The following is a 25956-nucleotide window of genomic DNA, read 5'->3' as shown; positions in this document are numbered from 1 at the left end:
GAGCCTGGTCCCTGGCCCCTAAAGGGACAAACGCTATCAGAGGCTGTGTCCTACGAGCAGCCATTTCTGAACAGGTGAGACCTGTCTTTGGCAGGGTGGATGCTCTTATTTATTTGTCACTCAGAGCGCTCTCTCTTTTGCATGTTTTTACTTTCTCTAGTGGATACTGAGAGCAGCCTAAGGAGGATTGCCAGATCGCACCAACAGGGAACTGTCTACATTCCCGATTTGCATATTACCCAGTTACGCCCCTGCCTTAACCCTTTGGGGACCGGCTGCCTAACCCCCCTTAAGGACCAGGCCATTTTATATGCGGGGGAGGGGGCGCATTTGGGAGGGTCGGGCAGCCAGATCCCTAGTATGGCTAGCTACTCACCTCCCAGGCTCCAGCGATGAGCAGCTCTAGCCCCCGCTGCTCTGGCCGGCATCCTCGCTTGCACACCGTTAAGTTCCGGATCGCGCCTTGATGATGTTATCAAGCCGGGACCTGACACTTAACACAGAGCAAGCGGGGATGCAACACATAAAAAAAGGGAGCTGCTTCCCAATGAAGCTGTGCATGAAAGAGAGGAACTCTAAATGGATGTTAAAGTGAACCTCTGGACTAAAAAACTACTCAGCAGAACTGAAAAGGCTTGGCGTTTCGTTAACAGTTTCACAGCATCAGAACTTTGTTTTTCTTACCAAAGCATATTTTTTAGCGAAGCTCCACCCATCAAAGAAAACTGCCCGGGCTTTTTTTCCCTGATGCTGTGCAAAGCATGATGGGAGTTCCTATGTTGTTATTCACGTTGCCTAGCAACTGGGAGGGGTGATCAGCACACAGCACAGTTGGAACTGTGTCTGGTGCTCCCTGTCACCTCCTTTCAACCAAAAAGATGGCTGCCCTCATGAAATCAAACATTTGCCTGTTCTTTTAAAACAGGGTGGGTAAGAGATTATATTACCTATCTATTTAAATTAACATAACTAATGTAACTTAATGACAGTATGTTTGTTTAGGCTGAAGTTCCTCTTTAAACATGAAAGTGTAACGATTGGTGTCAGCACGCAGACAGAATCTGATTATTGGTGATCTGCAGTATCACCAAGAATGCAGATATATACCTGATTATTGATGATCTGCAGCCCTGATTATTGATGATCATACCACCCCTTCCAATGCACTAAATACTGCACGGAATTCTGCACAAGCCAGGAGTCAAGAATCTTCTCAATTTCATATTCAGGTTGGTCATCAATCAACACGGGGGGGGGGGGGGGGAGCGGAATCCACGTGCACTTCTGGCTTGAGCAAGGACACATGGAACGATCTCACACCTCTGCTGGTGGGGAGATCAATGGCATAAGTGACATCATTGATTTTCCTGCTCACAGGAAACGGACCCACAAATCTGGGACCTAACTTGGGAGACAGTTGCTTCAGAGCCAAATGTCGTGTGGACACCCAGACCAAGTCGCCTGGAAAGAATTCCCATTCTATGGAACGTCTTTTATCAGCTTGTTTCTTCTGACTCTGGAAAGCCTTCCTCAGATTTCTTTCTACCATTCCCCAAATCTGCTTCAAGGACCTCTGCCAATCTTCCAGGGCTGGAAACGGAGTGGCAGCCACTGGTAGTGGGGTGAACTTAGGTGACCTTCCTGTTACCACCTGGAATGGAGAAAAACCTGAGGAGGAGCTCTTCAAGTTGTTGTGTGCAAATTCTGCAAATGGCAGGAATTTGACCCAGTCAGTTTGAACATCTGCCACATAACATCTCAGAAACTGTTCCAGAGACTGATTGGTTCTCTCGGTCTGGCCATTGGTCTGTGGGTGGTAGCCTGATGAAAAAGATAACTCCATGTCTAACTGATGGCAGAATGCCCTCCAAAATTTTGAAACAAATTGGACTCCCCGATCTGACACTATATTTTCCGGGATACCATGCAGCCGGAAAATATGTTGGATGAAGAGATCAGCCAATTCCTGGGGCGAGGGGAGTCCTTTCAGGGGGTCAAAATGGGCCATCTTGCTGAAACGACCGACTACCACCCAAATGACCGTCATGCCCTCAGACCTGGGGAGTTCGCCCACAAAATCCATGGACAGATGGGTCCATGGTTCACTCGGGACTGGTAATGATTGCAATGTCCCAACAGGTGCCTGACGGGAGGGTTTGCTTCTAGCACACACTGCACATTCTCTTACATACTCTTTGCAGTCGGTTGCCAATGATGGCCACCAGGCACATCTTGCTATGAGGTCCTGAGTTCTGGTGGCCCCAGGATGCCCAGCATTCTTGTGGGAATGAAACAACTGCAGTATTTGTAGACGAAAAGGCAGTGGTACAAACATGACCCCTTCAGGCTTTCCCTCAGGTACATTCTGTTGGAACGGACTCAATGTTTTTGTCCAGTCCCTCCAGGTCTCAGTGGCGGCCAGAACCACTTTCTGCGGCAGAATGGTTTCTGGGTCTGAGGGCTGTGCTGTCTCAGGTTCAAAACATCTGGACAAAGCATCAGCTTTGATGTTCTTACTACCCGGGGTATACGTGATTACAAATCGGAATCTCGAGAAGAACAATGACCACCGAGCCTGTCGGGGGCTAAGTCTCTTAGCGCCCTCAATGTACTCCAAATTCTTGCGGTCAGTATAGACAGTAATGGTATGTTCTGCACCCTCTAGCCAATGTCGCCATTCCTCAAAGGCCAACTTAATGGCTAGAGGCTCCCTATTGCCTATATCATAGTTTTTCTCTGCGGACGAAAACCTACGTGAAAAATAGGCACAGGGGTGTAACCTTCCCTGCAACCCAGAACGCTGAGACAGCACAGCCCCTACCCCTACTTCCGAGGCATCTACCTCCACGATAAAGGGGAAGGTGGTGTCGACATGTCTCAAAATGGGTGCAGTACAGAACAATTTCTTTAGAGTGGAGAAAGCAGCATGGGACTCAGGAGACCAGTGGTGAGTATCTGCCCCTTTCTTTGTGAGACTGGTGAGAGGTGAGATCACCGTAGAGTACCCCCTTTATAAACCTTCTGTAGTAGTTAGCGAACCCCAGAAACCTCTGGAGAGCCTTCAGTCCCACAGGTTGAGGCCACTCTAAAACAGCTGAAACTTTTCCAAGGTCCATGGAGAGGCCAGAGGTTGAAATTATGTACCCCAGAAAGGCAACAGAGGTCACCTCGAAAATGCATTTCTCCAGCTTGGCGTACAGCATGTTTTGTCTCAACTTCCGTAACACAAATTTGACATGATCTCTGTGCTCTGAGAGGTTAGACGAGAAAATTAGTATGTCGTCTAAGTATACCAGGACGAATTTGCCCAACACCTCTCTAAAGACCTCGTTAATCAGCTCTTGAAAGACGGCCGGGGCATTACACAACCCGAAGGGCATCACTAGGTACTCGTAATGCCCGTCGGGTGTGTTAAAGGCCGTCTTCCATTCATCACCGTCCCTAATCCGCACAAGGTTGTAAGCACCCCTCAAATCCAGTTTTGAAAAAATCTTAGCATTGGTGACTTGAGTAAACAAATCGTCTATTAACGGCAAAGGATAGCGATTCTTTACTGTAATTTTATTTAAGCCCCGATAATCAATGCAAGGCCGGAGGCCTCCATCTTTCTTTTTCACAAAAAAGAACCCTGCCCCGGCCGGGGATCGAGAAGGGCGAATAAAACCTTTAGCTAAGTTTTCTCGGATGTATTCCTGCATGGCCAATTTCTCTGACCCAGATAATTTATAGAGATGACCTCTAGGGGGCATACAACCAGACCTGAGATCAATGGGACAATCAAAAGGACGGTGTGGAGGAAGTTTATCTGCTGACTTGGGACAGAACACGTCTGCAAATTCTGAATATTGATCTGGCAACCCCTCCATGTGAATCTTGGTTTTACCAAAGGTTACTTTGGACAATGATGATAGCAATGGGCAGACCAGCTTGTTAACTGACCCGTAGCCCAATTGATCTGAGGCGAGTGAATTTGTAACCATGGCATGCCAAAACTTATCGTGGAGGTTGCCATTCGTAACACAAAAAATGATAACCTTTCTTTATGCAACACCCCTATCGTGACCCCCAAGTCTGGGGTTTGGGAAAGAGGGTGATTACTCTGCAGAGGGGAATCATCCACCGCAGTGACCCGAATCTGTTGTTTTAGTGGGGAGATCGGAATCCCCAATTTCTTAGCAAATTCATAATCCATAAAATTAGCTGCTGAGCCAGAATCTATGAAGGCTTCAGGGATCTCTGTCTTATCCTGCCAGGATATAGTGCAAGGGAGAAGGAGACGTTTATCATCTAGAGGAAACAACCGTTTGGGACAACTCTGAACTTTATGACCCTCCTCTGCACAGTATAGACAGAGCTGTCTTGTCTCTCTGCGCTTCTGCTCCACCTGGGACAACCTCGACCGCCCAATCTGCATTGGTTCTGGTGGAGGTGAATCGGGTGGTGATGTATCAGATGGAAATGAATCAGTTTGAGGCGCAGTGTAGGAAACATATCTCACATCGTTCCTACCCCGAGTCTGTCTCTGATAACGTAGACGACGATCAATTCTGATGGCTGATGAAATGGCCTTATCAATAGACTTCGGCTCGGGGTGACCCAACATCAGATCAGAAACCGCGTCTGACAACCCTGATAAAAAACAGTCCAGAAGTGCGAATGAGTCCCATCTAGCTGAAACTGCCCATTTCCTGAACTCAGCTGCATAATTTTCCACCGGACCCTTGCCCTGCCGTAAAGTCTTGAGCTTCCGCTCAGCGGTAGAGGCAGGGTCCGGGTCATCATAAATTATAGCCATAGCTTTAAAAAATGCCTCAACCGAGGCCAGAGCACTATCACCTGGCTGGAGATTATATGCCCACGTCTGGGAATCCCCTGACAATAGTGTCTTGATAAATGTAATTCTTTGTGCTACAGTTCCTGAAGAATTAGGTCTCAACTCAAAGTATGATAACACTCAGTTTTTAAAGTTCTGAAAGTCAGATCTGTGGCCAGAAAACCTTTCAGGTACAGACATGCGTATGTCTGTGCTAGGAGGAGATTGCACTGCGTCCACAGCCGTCTGATAAACTTGCACAGTCCCAGACAAAGCGTTGATTTGAGTCTGGTGACTGTCTAGCACTCGGATGAAAGTTTCCACCAAGGTGGTGAGTGCATTAAGACGGCTGTGAAGTGTGTCCATTTGGGTTGGGTCTGCCGTTCTGTAACGATTGGTGTCAGCACGCAGAGAGAATCTGATTATTGGTGATCTGCAGTATCACCAAGAATGCAGATATACTGTATACCTGATTATTGATGATCTGCAGAATCACTGATAATACAGATATATTGCTAACCTCTGGACACCTGTTGGTATGTGAGTGTTTGGTGTAACAGTAGCACTTTGAGTAATGCACCTGCAGAGCAGGTGAAAATCGACAGTAAGGAGACAATGCTCTGAGAGCACGGGAACCTTCCAGCAGCCTGAGACTCCACAAGGGGTGGAGTCAGGCTGAAGATAGGGAAGGCCAGAGAGTGAGTGACACCTGAAGGTGGCTGTCACTAACTGGTCTGGAGACTATCTCTTAACAGGAGAGATAGCTCTCGAGGTCGGACTCGCCTGGTCGGCAACACACTGACAGATAAGGTACAAAGACAGAAGGCTGATTCGGTATCCAAGGCAAGCAGGGTCTGGCAACGGAATATCAAATATGCGAGGTACCGAATCAGAAGACAGAGGAGTAGTCAGAAAAGCAATAAGTCATAACAGATATCAAACAATGCCTAGTCTGGGTGCGAGGTCCGTGGTCTCAGTACCCTGGAACTAGTCTGAAGAATAACACAGATGGAATTAAAGTTCCCTAGTCTGGGTATGAGGTCCGTGGTCTCAGCACCCTGGAACTAGTCTGAAGAATAACACAGATGGTAATACAGTTCCCTAATCTGGGTGTGAGGTCCTTGGTCTCTACACCCTGGAACTAGACTGAGCATAAACAGAATAACAGTTCAAGTAATCTGGCTAAGTGTGAATTCCCAGGTCCACCTGGTTCAAACACACTGTAGGATCTGACTGAGGTCTGAGTGCTTTCACGTAGTGATCGCAACGGCAGACAACTAGCAACTGGCCAGCAGAAACTATATATGGAGTAGTGCTCTCCAGCACCACCCCTAATTGCTCAACCAATAGTATCCTGCTCAGGAGTCAGCTGATCGGCGTGGTCAGCTGACTCTCCCTGCCTAGTATAAGAATTCTGCCTCTCAGCGCGCGCGCGTGTATTCCTAAGCCTGTGTGTACTAACAGACCCAGCCACACCAGACACACGCTGCCACGTGCAAACCGCCGCGCTGGACGCGGAACCAGCCGCCTGACTGTTGTTGCATGCGGCGGCTTTTCCGTGTTCTGCCCTGCCACTAGACACACGCTTCCGCGTGCAAACCGCCGCGCTGGACGCGGAATCAGCCGCCTCCTCAGTGGCACACGCGGCGGCTTTTCCGCGATCTCTCCCAGAAAGAGAGGGGAATGGGTGGCCTGTTAAATAGGCTGTGATTGTTCTTCATCACAGAATAAATGGGATATTATCAGCATAGCAGGAGCACCACCTGTTGCTCTATCATCGCTACGGTAACCATAGCAGTGCACGTTACGCTGAATTTTACCATATCAACACACACTATTCCAGTATAACATGTGGCTCACATAGAGTAACGGGTAGTGCTCACCTGGCATTAGAGCTGGTAAAATTGCCATGCTCTACCTGAGCACAGCAAAATCACCGTTATTACGTGCATCAGGCCCAATGTGCTCTTCTGACCCATCTGATCTTTACTGTACTGCAGCAAACAAAACAAAAACAAACAAAAAGAAATTTCAATTTGTGGTTAAAAAAAAAAATCTGTATATTTGCTTACTTTTTTTTTTCTACGGAACCTAATATTTAAGTACAGCAAAATAGAAAAAAATCACAATACATTTCCTGAAATTAGCCTGCATCCAGACATTCTGAAATGATGGACTTGCGAGCCACATGACCTGGTCTGGGATGACAGTGAAGATAAATGGCTTGCTCTTGCTGCATATAGCTAATCTTCCCATGACACATGCTTGGTCAGATAGCCTAACAGACAGTATATGTTTATATTATCCAGTCTGCCTCTCCTGGCGAGCGGTGCCATGGCTGTCCTATGTGTTTTCACAGCGTCTTTGTATCTTACTGAGCCGAGAGTGCCTGAAAATAGAAGGATTAGCTGGATTTAGTGTGAAAAATGTTATGTTTTCTTAGGCCTGCTGTGTTAAGCCACACAGTTTCCAAAAACCACATGAAGTTCTAGGATAAATAAAGGGAGGGTCAGCGGTGGTGGGCAGCAGTGATATACACAGAGATTTGTTGTGCAGAAAACTTCTGAAATTTTATGTCCATAAAAGCACATTTGTGAAGCTTGTTCATTTGGAGGGACACTACATGATGCATGAACTAAAAGCATTCCCTATGTTATATTGGTTGTTGTACTATGTTTTAATACTTTTTTTTCACAAAGTGGACTAAAATAGTCTCTTTTATAGCTGGAAAGGCTTTTTCTGCATTCACCTCATCCTATTTCCTCAAACAATTTGAGTAAACGTTATATTGTGCTATTTCCTCCATCTCTGTCTGCTCCTCCACCTGTAATTACCTTAAATGTAGAAAAGACCCCAATAACCTCAACTCCTAGTGCTCGCTGACTGAGGGTAACATTTGACTCTGAGCTTTTCCTTTAAAGAGTAACTGTCAGGCTGCAGAAGCTAATTTAAACCTCTAGTCTCCTGTGTTAAACAGTTTAGAAGGAAGCCAAAAAGACATTACTGAAGATAAAGATCTCTCTTACCTTTGATGTGTGCTTATCAGCAAAGCTTAGACCTAAGCAGGACGCAAGCCGCATAACATACTGCAAAGCATTCTGGGGCCCTCCCCTCGGCTGCTAAGGAGAAGACGGGATCAAGTTTCAGCAGCTTCTAAAACTCAGTCCAGCCACAGCACAGATAAATCTCGGGGCAGCGTACACTGCAGGAGTCCGCTATTGTTCCTAGCCACATGGCTCATTAATATTCACTGCAAACTAGTGTTATTCAGTATGAGCTGTTCTGTGATCAGAAGCAGGCAGGACATGACGACACATTTGGCTTCACAAACATGGAACCTGCCATGAGCTGTCAGGAGCATCATTCTCTGCATATACTATATACAAATTCTGTGAAATCCAAACGTGGACAGTGAAATGCATATGTAATGTAAGTACAGCCAATCTTTAGCTACTGATATATGTGTTTATTTTCTCTGAGACCCTATACCTAACAGCTCCTCTTTAAGCCACATATTACCACATTAACCACCTCCTGCTAATTCCCTCTCAAAAATGTCTCCAGAAGGCGTACAGTCAAAAATGGCGTGGGGAAAAAATGGCGCACAGTGATAAATCTTTTAAAACGGTATTTATAGTTTTAAGGATATGCAGTAACTTTATTTAAAACGCTATTTATCGTTGGTCTGACCCCCGCCCCTCATGTCCTGCGGTGTCCCCCGGTTCCTGTCTGCCTCCCCCGCCCCCCCTCGCACGTCCAATTTTGTCTCCCAGTGATTTCATCTCTGCCCCGGACTGGAGTGTAATGCTACAACAGTCCTACCTAAGCAGATCTTACGAACAGCTGGTGGATGTATCTGCTCGCTGCCGCTGATGACTTTCTGATGCACCAATCACGCTGGGGGCGCTGCTCCAGAATTGCCAATCACCGCTGCTCATGTCTCTGCTCCGTCTGCTAATTGGACGCGATGGTCTCGGAGGCGGGAGCATTGGGTCCAATTAGCAGACGGAGCAGAGACATGAGCAGCGGTGATTGGCAATTCTGGAGCAGCACCCCCAGCGTGATTGGTGCATCAGAAAGTCTTCAGCGGCAGCGAGCAGATACATCCACCAGCTGTTCGTAAGATCTGCTTAGGTAGGACTGTTGTAGCATTACACTCCAGTCCGGGGCAGAGATGAAATCACTGGGAGACAAAATTGGACGTGCGAGGGGGGCGGGGGAGGCAGAAGACAGGAACCGGGGGACACCGCAGGACATGAGGGGCGGGGGTCAGACCAACGATAAATAGCGTTTTAAATAAAGTTACTGCATATCCTTAAAACTATAAATACCGTTTTAAAAGATTTATCACTGTGCGCCATTTTTTCCCCACGCCATATTTTCCTGACCCGCTCCAGAAGTGGTCTCTTTCTTATATAAGAGGTTTGTGTATGCCCTAATCATCTCCCGTCTTAAAGGAATACTATAAAACCATGAGTTCTAAAATGACAATGTGCAAATAATGTCTAAGTAGCTGTGTAAACATTTTCCTACTTTTCATGTTAAATATCAGAGGCAAAAGATGTAATTCACTGTGTGTAGATTTTAGCTACATTTGGAATGTCTCATTTACATAGGTGAATCTCTGCAGTATGTCATGCTAAGAACAGTGTAATATTGAAGCAGAGTTGTATGAAATGTTTCTGGTGTCCGGTTTCACACACTATTACAAATGTTTTTGTTGCACATAAGATACATTTTCTCTGCTTTCTGCAGACAGCTCTAGGAGAGCTTTCTCACACAGGGTTAACAGATGTATTGTGAGGGAATCGCTATCCCCTTATGGTTCACTCAGCGTCTGTTTTGGCGACACTGAAGCGTGAAAAGGATTAGATAACAGTAAACAACGAGATAAGGATTCAGATGTATACAACAGTACTTAGCAGCACTTTCCAAACTATTCCTATCTCAATTTAAAAAAAAAAACATGTTAATCGATAGTGTTCTTTTAAATACTGTAACATCCTACTCTGTGGCCTACCAAAAAACAGGCACCACTACCCTCTCCGGTGTTTACTTGTTTCTGCTGTGATTTTTCGTATGGACATGTACCTGTATTGGTGATGGTTTAAACCACACATACACTATGTATGCATTTGTACTTGAGTTGCTGGATGTCGTGATTGTACTGTGTGTCAAACTACTGGTGTGTGCGGTTTATGAAATTCAGGCAATGAACCTCAGGAACCGGGAGAGGAAAAAGGAAGCAGAAAAGCAGGAGTGCCAGATAGTGTAGTATTTCTAGGCAATGAAATTACATGTGAAACAAATACTACATACAAACCTGGGTTGCTATTAGGCAACCACAGTATCAGGCAGGTGGAGAATTCAGTCTACCATGTGGATTGGGTATCCTCTTCAGGATAGGTTGGGTCGCACTCCCAATAGGCATTCTCAGGACATTGGTGCAGCTGCATAAGACGCTGTACTGTAGACCTGAGGAAACCACAAATGTCATCTTATCCTATGTCCAATAAAACTATTATTTTTAAACCTCCTGCCTGAGAAAGACTGTTTTATTATCCACGTTTAACCATTGCATACTGTAGTGGGCCACCTCCTCCCATTTTTTGAACTGTATTTGTGCTCCCCAGGATTTGGTGTTTTATACTCTGTACAGTATTATGGAAGATGTTTGTGCTGCATAAATATATAATACTTAGAATAATGGTACAAATTTAACAGACTCTTTTGTGAGGTTTCTTCAGCTAAGTGTCAAAAATGATAAGCAGTTTCTTCCCGTGAGAACCAGACTATGAAGTTGAGTTGAAATTTAAGGAAAGCTGAAGAAGAAAAAAAACTTGCCTCAGTTGATTTCCTGATCTATCAATAAGCTTACTGTGTGCTGAGTACATTTTAGATGAAATTTAATACCCATAACTATAAATTCATGCCAGTGGCATAGCTACAGACCCTGATGTGAAATTTGGACCGGCCCCTTACTAGCTTGTTGTGCCCCCCTCCTTCACCCCCCTTCCCCCACCCCAGAATGGTAGCTAGAGGTGCCTCCCTTCCACTCTAGTATGGTGGCTAGATGTGCATCCCTCCCTCACAATTCCCCCTCCCCCCACCGGAGCTTTACAGAGTGCAATAGGGAAGATTAGAGGGAGCACACACATTCACTTCTTACAGGTTCTGGGGCTGGAGGTCTCATTTGTCCGCTCTTCACTACCGCCGCTCAGTACTTCTTGCTTCTCAGATTGTGCACTAGAGCCCAAAACGAGAAGCAGGAATAAGGGAGCAGCGGTGGTGCAGAGCAGACTGAAGGGACCTCCAGCACCCTTTAATCTTACCCACTGTGCTCTTCTGGAGGGCAACGTGAGGAGGAGGACAAACAGGCCCCCAGGAGCACGGGCCCGGTCGCGGCAGTGACCAGTGCAACCATGGCCCCCACGCAACTGGGTCATGCATCTTGGTTGGGTTGTTTGCACCATTTAAACTAAATGGGACACAACTGGGGGCATCAGACTTGAAGAAGGGTATTAAGAATAAGTTAGGCATCCAAGCAGCAGCAGGTAAAGCAAGTAAAATTGTGGAATGCATTAAGGGAAATAAAAATACTATGCCACTGTGCTGCTGTATAAATCTCTTGAAAGACCACATCTGGAATATGGAATACTATTTCAGGCAACGCATTACAGGAAGGGCTTGGAACATTTAGAATGGAGTAGAAAACCTGGCTACTAAATTAAATAAAAGAGAAGGAAGCTGTCACTTACAAGGCAGGACTGGATAAATATAGTTTATTTAGCTTGCAAAAGAGACAAGTTAGAGGTGATCTAATACAATTTCTTAATACATCCAAGTGCAAAGGAAGGCTTCCGAACTGTTAAAGGATACCACAACTGACATGTGGCATAATGAGATAGACATGGGTATGTACAGTGCCTAGCACACAAATAACTATGCTGTGTTCCTTTTTTTCTTTCTCTGCCTGAAAGAGGTAAATATCAGGTATGTAAGTGGCTGACTCAGTCCTGACTCAGACAGGAAGTGACTACAGTGTGACCCTCACTGATAAGAATTTCCCCCTTTTTTATCTCTTTCTTGCTCTCAGAAGCCATTTTCTTCTAGGAAAGTGTTTTATAGTTGGAATTTCTTATCAGTGAAGGTCACACTGTAGTCACTTCCTGTCTGAGTCAGGACTGAGTCAGCCACTTACATACCTGATATTTACCTCTTTCAGGCAGAGAAAGAAAAAAAGGAACACAGCATAGCTATTTGTGTGCTAGGCACTGTACATACCCATGTCTATCTCATTATGCCACATGTCAGTTGTGGTATCCTTTAAGAACACTGCTGCACTCCTCTTCACCTGCTGATATTGCAATCAATATTTACCAGCAGGTGGCTCTGCTCTTCATCCAACTTGCACGCAGTTCCCTGTTTCACCACCAGATGAAGTTCCTGTATCTGGACTACTGTCTAATCAGCAGGTGTTCCATTGCAATCAATCACCTCACACTCCTTGAAGCATTGCTAGAACTTCAGTAACATGGCTTCTGTTGCTGGTGTGCTGCCTTTAACTTTATGGTCTGTTGGTGTCTGACTTTGCCTTTTTTTCTGACCTGTGATTATCTATATTATATATTTGTATATATTGTGCTAGTCTGTGGATTGTTTGCTGTGTTTCTGTGAGGCTGTATTGTTTGTTCATTTATATGTTACATAGGCTCAGAAGCTTTCTTTTCATTGAGGGGCATCCATAGCAATCTGTATTAGATTTAACGGGAACCTGAGGCAAGAGACATATGGAGGCTAACATATTTATTTCCTTTTAAACAATGCACATTGCTGGTCTGTCCTGCTGAGCCTCTGCTTCTTATACTTTTAGCCATGAGACCCTGAACAAGCATGCAGATTGGCTGTTTCTGACAAAAATCTGACAGGATTAGCTGCATGCTTGTTTCAGTCAGACACTACTGACCACAACGATGTACGGAACGGGTGTTGTTTAAAAGGAAATGCATATCTCAACCTCCATATGTCTCTCTTCAGGTTCCTTGTAACCCCCCTGGCGGTAAGCCAGAGCTACTCTCGGGCTAGCCGTCGGGGGCTCAATGCATAGCCGGCATTTTTACTCACCTCCCAGGGCATCCAGACTTTGGTAGCCGTTCTGCTTCCTGTCCTCTGAGGCTCTGAATCACTCTGGTGAGATCGCCGTCAGTGATCTCACTATAGAGTTACATCACCACCCGGAGGACAGAGGGAAAATTGCAGCACTGGAGCCCAGGAAGGTGGGTGAGAGCAGGGGCTGCTGCTGACATTCTGGTGGCATGATTTTTTCCTGATTTTAGGGTCTGAAACGTGCTGAAAAGACCCTAAGATCATACCGCCATTGTATTGATGGCTATGCAATATTCCAGTCAAGGTGAAAATTTTACCTTTGGGGCTTTTACTTTCTCTAAATGTATGCACAGCGGGGGAAGTTACAGTCAAGTATAGGTAAGGCATCAGGGTGAGTGTTAAAGCCAAACAAAAGAAAAAATTTTAACTTGTCTGGGGCTTCTACCAGCCCCCTGGACTCCTAATGTGCCCACGACATCCTCCTGATCCCCTCCAGGCAGCGGCAGTGACCTCAGCAAAGCTGGGCTGTCACCACCAGTTGGCAGTTACTGCACATGCGCGGCCCCGAGCCACGCGCACCCTTGTCGCACACCCGGCGCTGGCCCAGCTTTGCGGGGGGCGCTGCCCGGAGGGGATCAGGAGGACGTTGTGGTCACAGTAGGAGTCCAGGTGGCTGGAAGAAGCCCCAGGTAAGTTAAAAAATCTTTTTTTTTATTATTATTATTTGGCTTAAGATTTCCTTAAAAGGACTTCTGATGTGAACTTACAAATCAATTCTTTACTCATCTGGGGCTTCTTCCAGCCCCTCGCAGCCCTCTCAATCCCTCATCGCAGCCCCATCCACCACATTGTCCCGCTGGCCACCTGTAATGATCACAACCCCGCTGGACGGTCGGTCTTCAGCGCCCATGCCATCTGGTGCATACTGCACCCTGCTTCACATCCTGCTTCATAAATTCAAAATGAAGACCCTCCAGTCTATCATCTTGTTAGATCAGCCAAACAATTTTCTATTTTCCATAGATTTAATGGATGCCCACTTCCATATTCCTATCCATCCTCACTTTCAACAGTTTCTGCTGAAAAAGGTGGTTTCAGCACCGGCTGCATGGCACCTGAATTGGGCCCTGCTATAGCTGCAGTCCACGCCTGTGCAAGGGTAATTCGGCGGTTACGGCAACAGCCGGACCACAAATTACTTCTCCATCCGAGTTGCTACAACTCAGAGGGGTAGGTTTTTTATGCTGCCGGGAATTTCAGCGTCATTCGGCTTATCCTGTGTACAACAGACCGGCAGCGTAACCTTACGTAAGCATTGTTGCGGTTTGCAGTTCACAATATTAATCTACATTTCAGATCCCTTCCTTTCGAACCCATCCACTTCTCCCAAAACATTCTCAAGGGTCCTGTAGTCAGCTATCGCTCTCCTCAGAAAATAAGGAAAATGTGATATCCCAATTCTTCCCATCTCTTGGTTTATCTTACGCTAACACATAAAAATATCCTTAAAGACTTAGTAGACCTAGGAAGACTAATCAATCGCCAAAAAAGTCAGCTTTAGTCTTGCAGAATCATGATCGATCTTGGTGCCTGTTTCAATACCCTCAACAATTTGGTATCTCTGCCAGTTTCCCAAAAAAAAACTTTTATTACTCAGTGGATAATGAAGGCCCTCACTGTTCATCACCTATCAACGTGAGAATGTCTACAACTGTTGGGGACTTTGGGTGATACCATACCCATGATAAAATGGCATATGAGGCTTCTAACTGCCCTTCTTACAACAGTAAAACAGAGACAATCTGCAACAGAGAATACTTAATTTCTCCTTCAATGAAGGACTCTTTTCTTTGGTGGTGTGAACAGATACATCTTCTCAACAAGTTTTCTCTAGTGCTTGTCTAATGGACATATGTGAACACAGATGCCAGCCTTTGGGGATGGGATGGTTAGTGTTAAGATCAAGTAGTTCAGTCTCATTGGCCATGTTGTCCTTTATTGAACAATTAAAATCTCTTGAAATTACGAGCAGCCCATCTAGCCCTGCAAGCTTTAACACCTCTTCTATTGGGGAAGGTGGTGTGTATCAGGACAGTCAATTCAACTGTGGCTTACATTAAAAACCAGGGTGGCAGTCACAGCAGAATATTATCAGATGGGATTGTGCTGCTTCTTTCTTGGGTGAAGAACATTGAATCTGAACGTGGCGTATATTCCAGGTCATCGCAACACACAAGCAGATTTCTTGTCAAAAACAGCTTGAGAAATCAATGAGTGGTCACTGTATCAGAAAGTCTTCGGTCAGTTAACTCAGGTCTATGGAACTCCAGTCCTGGATTTGTTTGCCTCAATTCACAAATAGAAACTCCCTCAGTTTTTTTTACCTGAATGTCTACCCAGCAGCATTGGGCGTGGATGCTCTCTCTCAACCTTGGTCCCCTCTGCTTGTATACGCCTTTTCCCCAGTGCCGATAATATTTTGATTCCTACAGAGACTAATGTTGGAGAGATCAATGATCTTAGTGATCATTCCATACTGGCCAAACAAGCTGTGATTTCTGCTTCTTCTTCAGCCAACATAGATGAAACCAGTGTTTCTACAGAATTCCTCAAATCTGTTGTCTCAGGATCAGATTTTGCATCTGGCTGCACACAAGCTTCGACTGGCAGTTCGGATATTGAAGAGAAAAAAGCTGTCTAAGTTAGGATGCTCAAAGGAGGTGGTCCAAAACTTTACGTAAAGGAAACCAGACATGAAGAATAGTCAAAGTGTCAGAATCCGCTCTGCTGGCCTTAATTCTCTGTGAGAAGGCCAATAAGGAGGCTTTTGATTTTCAGATAGCATTACTGGAGGACGCCTTGGAAAGATATAAAAAGGAAACCTTACAAAATAAAAAGAAGTTCCAGAGAGATTGCCGGGACTATACATCAGGCTACGTATATAAATGGCAACAAAAAAACGCCCCAGTAACCCCAGGAGGGGTCCACGAAAACCGAGACGCAGATTTCTCAGGCAAGGTCCAGAACCGCCAAACTCTCCGGCACCCTCTACTGGCTCTTCTGCGTCGGAAGCATCCTCTTTTTTAGGGGCAACAGGGCCTTCATCAACTCGGCCCCCCAAGAGACGACAACCGAGGCAGATGCCGAGATGGGAATATTACTTTCGGGACCGCACGTGACCTCCGAGCTATCAGTGAAGGGGTTGGATCTTTCACCAGTGATTAACATCTCTACCTATCAACTGTCCCCTGATGAACTGTCTGTTTTATCAAAGAGACTTTCGTTTAGCCCAACGGCCACCCCCGACTTCTTTTCTTTGGATATCGAGTTTGAAAAATTCTTTAATCAACTTAGATGGAAAAGTTTTTTCTCTAGACAAACCATTGTTTTAAGGAGCACTCCTAACTTAGTTTTGTATGACGCAAAGGAACTTAACCTTTTTTCCCCCACAGGTAATAGAGCACCTGAAGGTAATGAACAAGTAGAGGCATACATTAAAGTAGTGAAACGGGATATTGCTAAATTAGAGTCAGAATTCAAAAGAGGGCATACTCCCTATGTGAAACATAATCTCAGTCGAGCTGAGAAGGAGGCGCTGTTTAACCTTAAGAAAAATTCCTCTATTGTTGTGAAACCAGCTGATAAGGGTGGGGCTGTTGTGGTGATGAATAGAGATGACTATGTGTCAGAAATTTTAAGACAGCTTAACGATGAGAGAGTATATCGAAAGTTAGATGTGGACCCAACATGTGTGTTTTTGAAGGAGCTTAAAGTTATCTTGTGTGATGCATTGGACAGCTATATTATTGACCAGAAATTATTTGAATATCTCTACAATGACAAACCTGTCACCCCGGTCATTTATTGCTTGCCCAAAATCCACAAGAGACTTGACTAACCACCCGGGAGACCCATCGTGGCTGGGTGTGATTCAGTGTTTAGCCATACTGCTATTTTTCTTGATAAGGTACTTAGAAAGTACATGCTCAATCAGAAATCGTACATTAGGGACACATCGGACTTTATTAATCAAATGAACGAGTTAGTTCTGCCACATGAGAACTGCCTACTCATTACGCTTGACATTGAGTCGCTCTATACATGCATCCCACACACTGAGGGTAAGGCAGCTATACGACAGTCCCTCTTAGGTGACCTTACGGTTGGCGGATTACAGGTTGAATTTATCATGTCCCTTCTAGAGTTGGTACTTGAGAGGAATTTTTTCCTCTTTCAGGATACATTCTATCTCCAACAAAGAGGATCCTCGATGGGCTCTAATGTGGCTCCTGTGTATGCCAATCTATTTGTGGAGAGGTTCGAGGAGGACTGGGTATACCGCAATGATCTTTTTAAAAAACACGCCTGCATCTGGCGTAGATATATTGACGATATCTTTTTGATCTGGGCGGGGCCCCGATCCTCCTTTTACCTCTTCTACAATGAACTCCAGGGAGCCTCTACTGCCTTGAAATTTACCTTCATTGTTAATGCATCACAGATTGCGTTTCTTGATGTGAATGTATGCAGACGGGGTAGGCTATTGTCGTTTGACCTATTCTCTAAACCTACGGATCGCAATACTCTCTTGGACTTTCATAGTTTTCATCCTAGATCTTTAAGAGAGTCATTACCCAAGTCACAGCTTATGCGGGTACGTCGAATTGTTAGCGGTGAACAACAAGTAGAAAGACGTATGTCTGGGATGACATCCAAATTTGTTGATAGACATTACCCTAAAAAATTGGTTGAACGCATTAAAAGAGACGTAATGAAACGCGAACGACTTGAACTGTTGAAAAAATCCCGAAAAAATATGGGTAATGACAAGCAGGAACGTATGATTTTAGCCACGTCCTTTAGTACATTATCCTCTAGGGTTGTAGATGTGGTCAAGCGGCACTGGCCTATCCTGCGGTCTATCAGTGCTGAAATACCGGCCTTTAAACAGACACCTATGGTAGCCTACAAGAGGGCGCAGTCAATCAGGGACCATTTAATCAGGGCGGATATGGGGTCCTGTAAGGGTGGGACTCAGAGACTTCTGGCACCTGTGCGCAAGGGTACGTTCCCGTGTCTACACTGTTCATGTTGCCAATTGGTTTTAAAGGGGAAAAGCATTAACTACCCCATGAAAGGGTTCCCAGTTAAATTTTCCCATTATGCCACATGTGATACTGAATTTGTGGTATATGGTATTAAGTGCCCACGTGGCAAGATGTATGTAGGGGAAACTACTCGTTCCGTTAAGGAGCGCATCATTGAGCACAGGTCCAGAATTAATGTTGCTCTGAGGCGCAATTTAGATCCATCTCAGATTGATTCCCCGGTGGCTCAGCATTTTGTCTCTACGGGCCATTCGGCGAATCAGCTGAGATTTTGCGTCCTAGATATAGTCCCCCCACCAAGAAGGGGTGGAAATAGAGAGCTAATGTTACTACATAAAGAGGCCCGCTGGATCAGATTCTTACAGACACTGACTCCAGCTGGACTCAATGCTGAATATAGACCACTTTAGACTAACTATCTTGCCCATCTGGACACGACCTTATTCTATATGTCTGTTTGCTTGAAATAAATTGTGTTCACTTGAAAGTTTTGTGTTGAAATGCTTTTCGCCTTTTTCCTTACAGCTTCCTCTCTTAGAAGAAATCTGGACCATGGATTATTGATCAATATTACATTTGTGGGCTCATCCGATTTTTTTGGGGGTTCCAGCTCTCCATCTCCGGTGTGGGTGCCCGGGCGTGTGACATATGGCTTGTCCTCCATTTTTTTTTTTTAGTGTTTTATACTGGTGAGATCTTTATGTATGATGGGATGGCTTTTATGGCGACATTGTAAGTAATTCTGACATGTCCCTTTAAATTAGCTTTTTAGTGATGTTTCCCGTTTTTTGCAACATTTAAGGATATTCCTGTGGTGTCAGTGTGCTGTTTTTATGATCAGATGTTATATGGGAGCCATTCCCCTATATACATACCTTTCTCTGCGCTCCTGCGTGGCTATGAGTAGTTTACTGTATAGTATATCCCTATCGGTATCTCTAGCGTATACTTACTTCCCCCTGCGCTCCAGCGTGGTTACGAGCTGTGTCCCCATTGGTCCTGACACACTCACTTCCTCCTGTGCTCCAGCGTGGTCACCAGCTGCACCTCTATCGCAAGCTCGACATATTTACTTCCTTCTGCGTTCCAGCATGGCTACTAGCCATATCCCTATTGGTCTCTGAAGAGCCTGACGTCGCTTCCGGTGGGAGGGGGCGGCATCCTTTCCACTACCTCTTATGAGCCGCTCTGTTTACGTGGACCCGATGTCCGGGTCGGAGATGCGCTCCAGGGTGGTTCCGTTTTTGCTAGCTCTGGATTGGTTGCCCCCAATAGACAGCAGTGCCTGGTGGGATATTTAAATGGCAGGGGATGTCATTTCTAGCTGGGTTCCCACCTTGCAGCATTTGTCTCCAGCCGTTGGGAAGGTAAATCTGTTCATATACTTTTTATTTCTTATTTTCTTTGTAGATTGACTGTTCCTCTTGTCATGGATACTTAATGCCAATGGTCTGCTTTGCGCTATATATAGTGGCTGCATGATGCTTTGTGTATATTACCTATATGTTTCTGCATACATAGTTGTGCCTATGATTAAAGCTTTTTTTTGATGCACAATCTAGATATGTCGCCCCAGGTAGGAATATGCATGGATATAATATACGGAAATGGATATCTATGTAGAGGCGTTGTTGGTATTTATATATTTATGGCTGTTTGACTCTGGGTCATGCTTTTGTGTGAGCCTATATGTGTGCTCACATGTTGAATGTTATATTAAGATGGCCCAAGTTTAACTATACATATGACAGGGTCCTTTTCCTTTGGTGTATGGGAGGTCTGGCTGTGTGTTACATACTTGGGCACTTTACCATATTGGGATGAGCTTTGCTGAATTTCTACATATTTTTTACAATTTTATTCTAGATTTTGTGGGTCTGGTGAGTTCAGACGCCCCCCCAGCATTCGGCCTCTGTTGCCTGATTGGTTCCCTTTTCGGTTGAGCTTCACAGGTTTGTTGATCTTTTTTCCATTTTTTCAAACTCTCTGGTCCAGTCACATTTCATGTATTATATACTTTACACCTCTTTTCGGTGACCAACTTATGAATATGGTGACTGATATTTACTAGTCCCCAGGAAGTTGGTTTACTGTGGCTTACTCTGTTCTTGGGTTCCTATTCTTTTTTCATCTTTATTTTTATCCTCATCTTGACACATTCTTCTACAAGCACTTCACAAATCTCTGGTCTGATCTATGCATGTAGGTTCTTGGATTGAACCTGATGTACATGCTATGAACCTTTCTAGGTGGTGGTCTCTTTTTTGTACGACAGTTTTTCTGTCGCACTTGATGAATTGTACTTTGTGATTTTAATGTGTTGTTATGTATTGTCTTCATTTTTAGAATTGGGTATCACGGCCTGATGAAGGGCGCATACAATTTTACAAAAAAGCCCGAAACGAACATGTGTCGTTGCCTTGAAGTTTAATACCCGTAAAGCTACAACCATTGGTCAACTCAAATCTATCCTATGTATCTTAAAAACCAATTACTGTGATGCTGAAGAACCATGTGTTTTTGATGTTTTTCTATATGTGTCAATAAATATTTTTCAGAGTTTTTTTGCCTCTCTGAGATTGCATTAGTTTATATAGTCCTCTTCTAAAGTTATAAATAAGTATTGGTGGGTAAGGTGGATTACCCTGAAAAAGGACTGTGTTTTTAATCCTTCACAATACAAAGGATTGTACCTCCAGAGTTTTCTAACAAAGGGCCTTGATTCTCTGGACAGTTTGTTGGTTTCTTATGCAGGCTGCATAGTTCAGTCCAGGGAATAGAGGCCTTTTTGTCAGCTTGCAAGATTCGGGAGGCTTGCTGCTGTGGTGACTGATTTGCATCCACTTATCTTGCAATTTGCATTTCTGCTTCCCTTGATGGTTTTCAGTATAAATGTCACTTACTCCCAGAATTCCTTGCTCGTCATAGGTTCTGTTTTGTGAGACTGACCTTAGTGCCTCAGCCTCTTTGTATCTTGTTGCTAATATATCCTAGTGTAGTTAATTCTTGCATTTTGCACTCCTACTAGTGCAGTCAGTTTTGTGTATTATTTGTACTGCCTAGTCTTGTCTTGTCCTGTCCTTGCGATTGCACTACCTCCTCCTTGATCGCATTCGCCCTAGCTCTAGAGGTGGCGGATATCCCTTGTCTGTGTCTTGGAGTATAACCTTGGCAGCGGTTGCTACTGGTTACTCCATCAGTCTGTTTTGTCTGGAACGAACGCTTGCTGTTGTCTGGTGTTAGGCAACCGATTAGCAAGCGTTCCCGCTATCTGTTTGTCTTTGTGTTCCGTGTGGTCAGGGATGGTGGAATTACCTTGCACGCGGATGGTGGCGCGTCCGCCGCTTCCGCGTCTGACGTCACTGCTGCGGCGTCTCCGGGCCTCCATGCGGTCTCTGGGAGGTCCGGGCTGTCTGAGGCGCATAGAGGGCGGCTGGCGCGCGCAACGCCAGCATCTTCATGGGCTGCGGAGACGTGTCAGCTGACCCGGAGGTTGGCTGACAGCAGCCGGTCTTCTGAGTGGCTGGGCCTTCTGGGCGGCTCTGTGGAATTGCCATTTGTATTTAAGGATGTGCGGGTCATTTGCTCTTTGTCTGTTGTTGCTGAAACTTCGCAGTGAAAGCTCTCAAACCTTAGTCAGATCCGTGTGTGCTTGATCCGGCAGGACCCCGGGGATTCACACTTAGCACAGGAAAAATATATTATTACTGTTATTGAATATTTTGTGTATGACCTTTTGCCTGTTCTTCTGACTACTCTCTGCTCTACGATTCTGTACTTCTGCCAATCTGATCTGTTGCCGACTTCTGCCTGAATACTGACCCTGATATTGCCTCTCGACTTTGTACCTATACTGACCGATCTGTTAACGACATTGCCTGTACGACCTCGCTCTCTGTTAGTGATAGCCCCTGTCACTAAGGGCTATCACGTGCACATATTGTGGAATATTACTGTGCACCAAATCACGTGTGATCAAACTTAATAAAGTACTGACTATTGTGCTGTTAGAGCTCGGTCTGTTTATCAGATACATCACTGATCATTACACGTGTTCATTTGTTAGTCAGAGTTGGTATGTTTGTCACTGTTGCGCTTCTCATGCGGTGACAGTGCAATTAATGCGCTTCTCACTGTTGTGCATAACGTGCGGTGACCGCATTTAGTTGGTTCATTTGTTATTTTCCTTGGCGTTTGGATTGTAGTTATTTTCTGTGTCTTCCTTTACTCAATTCATGCTCAGTCTTGTGTCTCTGATAGCAATCGCTTCTCTTGTGATTGGCTTTCTCACTCCGGTCTGTTTGGTTGTTATATGTCTACCGTCATCGGGTGGTGACTAGATTGGTAGACATTCATATAGTCTGTCTCTGTTCTTGCTCTCTATTGAGTTGCTACCTTGTTTATATTGCCCATTGCTGCTTCACGTCGTGCAATTTCAATCTGGCATCTGTGGTTGTACAGAGGTCTTGTTCCTCTGTACTCCACAGCTCCACCTGCTTGTTGGAATTCCCCTCTACAAATGTATTTGCATATACTGGGTACTCTGCTTCTGTGATTGTGGGGATTCCCATCTGCTTCAGCACACTTGGTGTGCGCTGACTGTGGAAATCGACCCCAGATCATTACACAAAGTTATATACATACTTGGGGCTTCCTCCAGCCCCATCAGCACCAATCGCTCCCACACCGCCGTCCTCAGCCTTCTCCAGCTCCAGTACCGGGTCCCATAACTTCAGCCAGTGGGAGCGATCCGTGCAGATGAGGCTGGTGGAAGCCCCAGGTATGTATAAAACTTTGACTTTTTTTTCATCTCTGGTACACTTTAAGGTAAGAAAGACTTCAACAAACAGGCAAAGTAGCTTCTGCCAGAACTACAGTATTTCTGTGGTGAATTTGAAAAGTTATCTTACAACACTTAAAAATATAAGGGGCTTCTTCTGCTTGTTCAAAGTTTGTCCCATTCAACCAGGAGAATAGCCTAATCTTGGGCTTCCTTTGCTGGAGTTTCTACAGCTGCAATCTATAAGGGCGCAGGGTGGTCCTTAGCCAATACATTCATTAAACATTTTCTGATCCTCTTGTTTCTAATGCTGGGAATACACAATGAGTTTATTCAGCATAGTTACTGTCTGATCATTTTTCTGATCCATTTCCATTCACTTCTATGAGAAAATCAATCAGAAATCAGGTCGAACCTGTCAGAAATTATCTATTGAGCCATCTATCTGCTGAAAAAACTCATGGTGTATTCCCAGCATCCTCAGATACTGGTTGATGAATTATGTCTGCTGCTACTGCTGTTAAATAGTGTGTTGCATTTCCCTCCCTGTCTTGTTTGTTCTAGTTAAATACCATAGTATGCTGCCATGGAAGCGCCAGGGAAACAGGAAAATTAATAGTTACCTACAGGAAATGTTCCTTTCCTGGTGCATTTCCATAGCAGCATATGACCCCACCTATTACGAGGAGGACCATAGTTACTAGAATGTTGGTTTGCTGCGACTCTCAAAAGCTTATCGTTTTGCTGTCCAACAGGGATTAGAGGGCGGGACCGGAAACCATAGTATCCTGCCATGGAAATGCACCAGTAAAGAAAAATTTGTTGTAGGTAAGTATTCATATTTCCACTGTAGCACTTGTTTGATATGTTCAGAACTAAGGTAGCATTCACACTAAAAAAAAGTCTCAAAACACTGAATTGGGTAAGCTTAAAAACATGGAAGTTCTCATGCTAAATTTGCAAGGATAAGCGTGAACGCTGCTTAATTGAGATGTCATTTTCTGGTGAAGGTGAGACTGATTTATCCATTGTTAGTGTAGGTCCACACTAGAGCCGTTCCAGATCGGATCCGTGTCTGAAAAATGAATCCATTTGACACGGATCTGATCTGGATGCTCTCTGCAATGAATGGGGCAGCTCAGCAGACACGGGAGATCAATGTAATTACATACCTGTTGTCACCAGGATGTGCCAGAAACTTAGACATTATGTTTATGTGGAGTGATCATCATTAGACAGGTGCTGTGAAACAAGATCTGTGGAACTGTGACAAGTACATTGGAAGTAAGTGGCAGTAAATGAAATAATTGAATCCTATTATAAACCGCTAGTGCATCTGGTGAAAACTTTGCTTGGTGTGTACCATTGCTTGTCAGATGCTTGTAAATCTCTGCTGAAATATCCATAGGGACGGCGTATCCTGGATGGCGTCCTGCTGCGAATGCCCTGCCTCTCCTCAATCTGATCTTGTTAAAATGATTTTATAGCAGGAAGAAACAGTAGGTGCCTCATGAATATGCATTTTTGCAATAAAAACAACAGAATCTATCTTTCTGGCATCCGTATGATTTATAAATATCAGCAAACTGAATTTGGGTCATTATATAGGTCTGATGTAGAATGGAGGAAATACACCGATCGGCAGCAACATAAAAAAAAAACACAGATGGGTGAAGTGAATAATGTTGATTATCTAACTACGATAACACCTGAGAAGGGGTGGAATATATTAGCAAGTGAACACTCAGTTTTGAAACTAGACAGAATAGGCAAGAGTAGGGTCCTAAGTAGTTATGACAACTGCCTTATTTAGGACCCGTTTCCACGCAGTGGCGGAATGTGTCTTGTGAGACAGCATACCGGCCCAGCTGTGATATAAGATGCATCCAAATCCCTCTAGCCATGCCATGCACAGCTATAGAGATTCAGATTTGTGATGCAAAGAAATGTAAAGATTTTTCCCTGAATGTGAATCAGACAGAAGCCTATTGATTTACCTTGTATTGCATGGGGTAAGCAGGCCCTAATTGTTGTGGTTAAACAGCTGGGTAATAGCCTCTCTAAGAAAGCAGGTCATGCAAGGAGATCATCTCAGTATGCACAAGGCCAAATTCATGGAAATGATATGTTTCACATAAAGTCACTGAATACCTGAAGAGAAAACTGGATACCTCAGTAGTGGGAAGCCTCTGAATAGAGCCTCCCCTTGTGTCTTACACCTCTCTGTTCAGGAGCAGTTCTTCCATGAAGAAACGTGAATCACGTGCTTGAGGGTGGCAAGAGGCAAATGCACCCCTCCTCACGCTCCCCGTCTCCCCCTCCCGAAATGCACTGCGCCATTTCATTCACATGCTCTCAGCATTCCAGTGATGGGATTGCCATCCGTCCATCCAGTGTCCTGTAACCATGGCCACAGTGGTGCCTCATGTGACCTCACTCGTGCTGTCGGGTCACATGAGGCACCGCTGTAGTTAGAGAGGAAGCAGGACTTGATCTACTGCCTGATGTGTCTCTCCTCTCCGTTTCAGGCTTTGGGAGGGCATCCTCACAATGTATTGCTATAGATGGGGGGCATCATAGGCGGCAAAAATTCTAGAGCTGGCCCTGCTTCTGTTCCAGCACTGTCTGTATCTTAACATATTCAACAAGGACTTATTAATATGCTTCTTCCATGTACAAGCTTTTCTGTACTGTGCATGCACAGGTAAATTCTGTGCATGCTTAGTAGAATGATGCCACTTGTGCGTGGCCTTTTTTTTCATCCACCACTACTTTAATCTTCTGAGCATTTTCGGAGCTTACGTGCGCTGGCCAGTATGGATCACCCGGGGGCTTCCCACTATTGAGGTAATTACATTTTAAACCTTTGTCCCTCACAGGTTAACTTTAACTACTTAAAGAGGATCTGTTGCGAAAATCTTAAAATTTAAATTGCATACAAATAAGAAGTACGTTTCTTCCTGAGTAAAATGAGCCATAAATTACTTCTCTCCTATGTTGCTGGCATTTACAGTAAGTAGTAGAAATCTGACATTACCGACAGGTTTTGGGCTAGTCTATCTCTCAATAGGGGATTCTCAGCATGGCCTTTATTCTTTATAAAGACATTCCCTGGAAAAGATTTATACAAAGATGCTGACAAACCTCTC

General features: G+C 44.7%; 1 long non-coding RNA gene across 1 annotated transcript; it reads right to left on the bottom strand.

The window, feature by feature from the left end:
- Positions 1-6943: 6943 nt before the first annotated feature.
- On the bottom strand, positions 6944-25145 carry LOC137538003 (uncharacterized). The gene is made up of 3 exons (XR_011024673.1): positions 24979-25145; positions 10137-10288; positions 6944-7202 (listed from the first exon to the last, which is right to left on the bottom strand). It is a non-coding gene; the product is annotated as an uncharacterized lncRNA (long non-coding RNA).
- Positions 25146-25956: the final 811 nt, after the last annotated feature.

Source organism: Hyperolius riggenbachi, chromosome 11 (assembly GCF_040937935.1).
Source record: "Hyperolius riggenbachi isolate aHypRig1 chromosome 11, aHypRig1.pri, whole genome shotgun sequence".
NCBI classification, from domain to species: domain Eukaryota; kingdom Metazoa; phylum Chordata; class Amphibia; order Anura; family Hyperoliidae; genus Hyperolius; species Hyperolius riggenbachi.
This window is presented reverse-complemented; position numbering and strand designations above follow the sequence as displayed.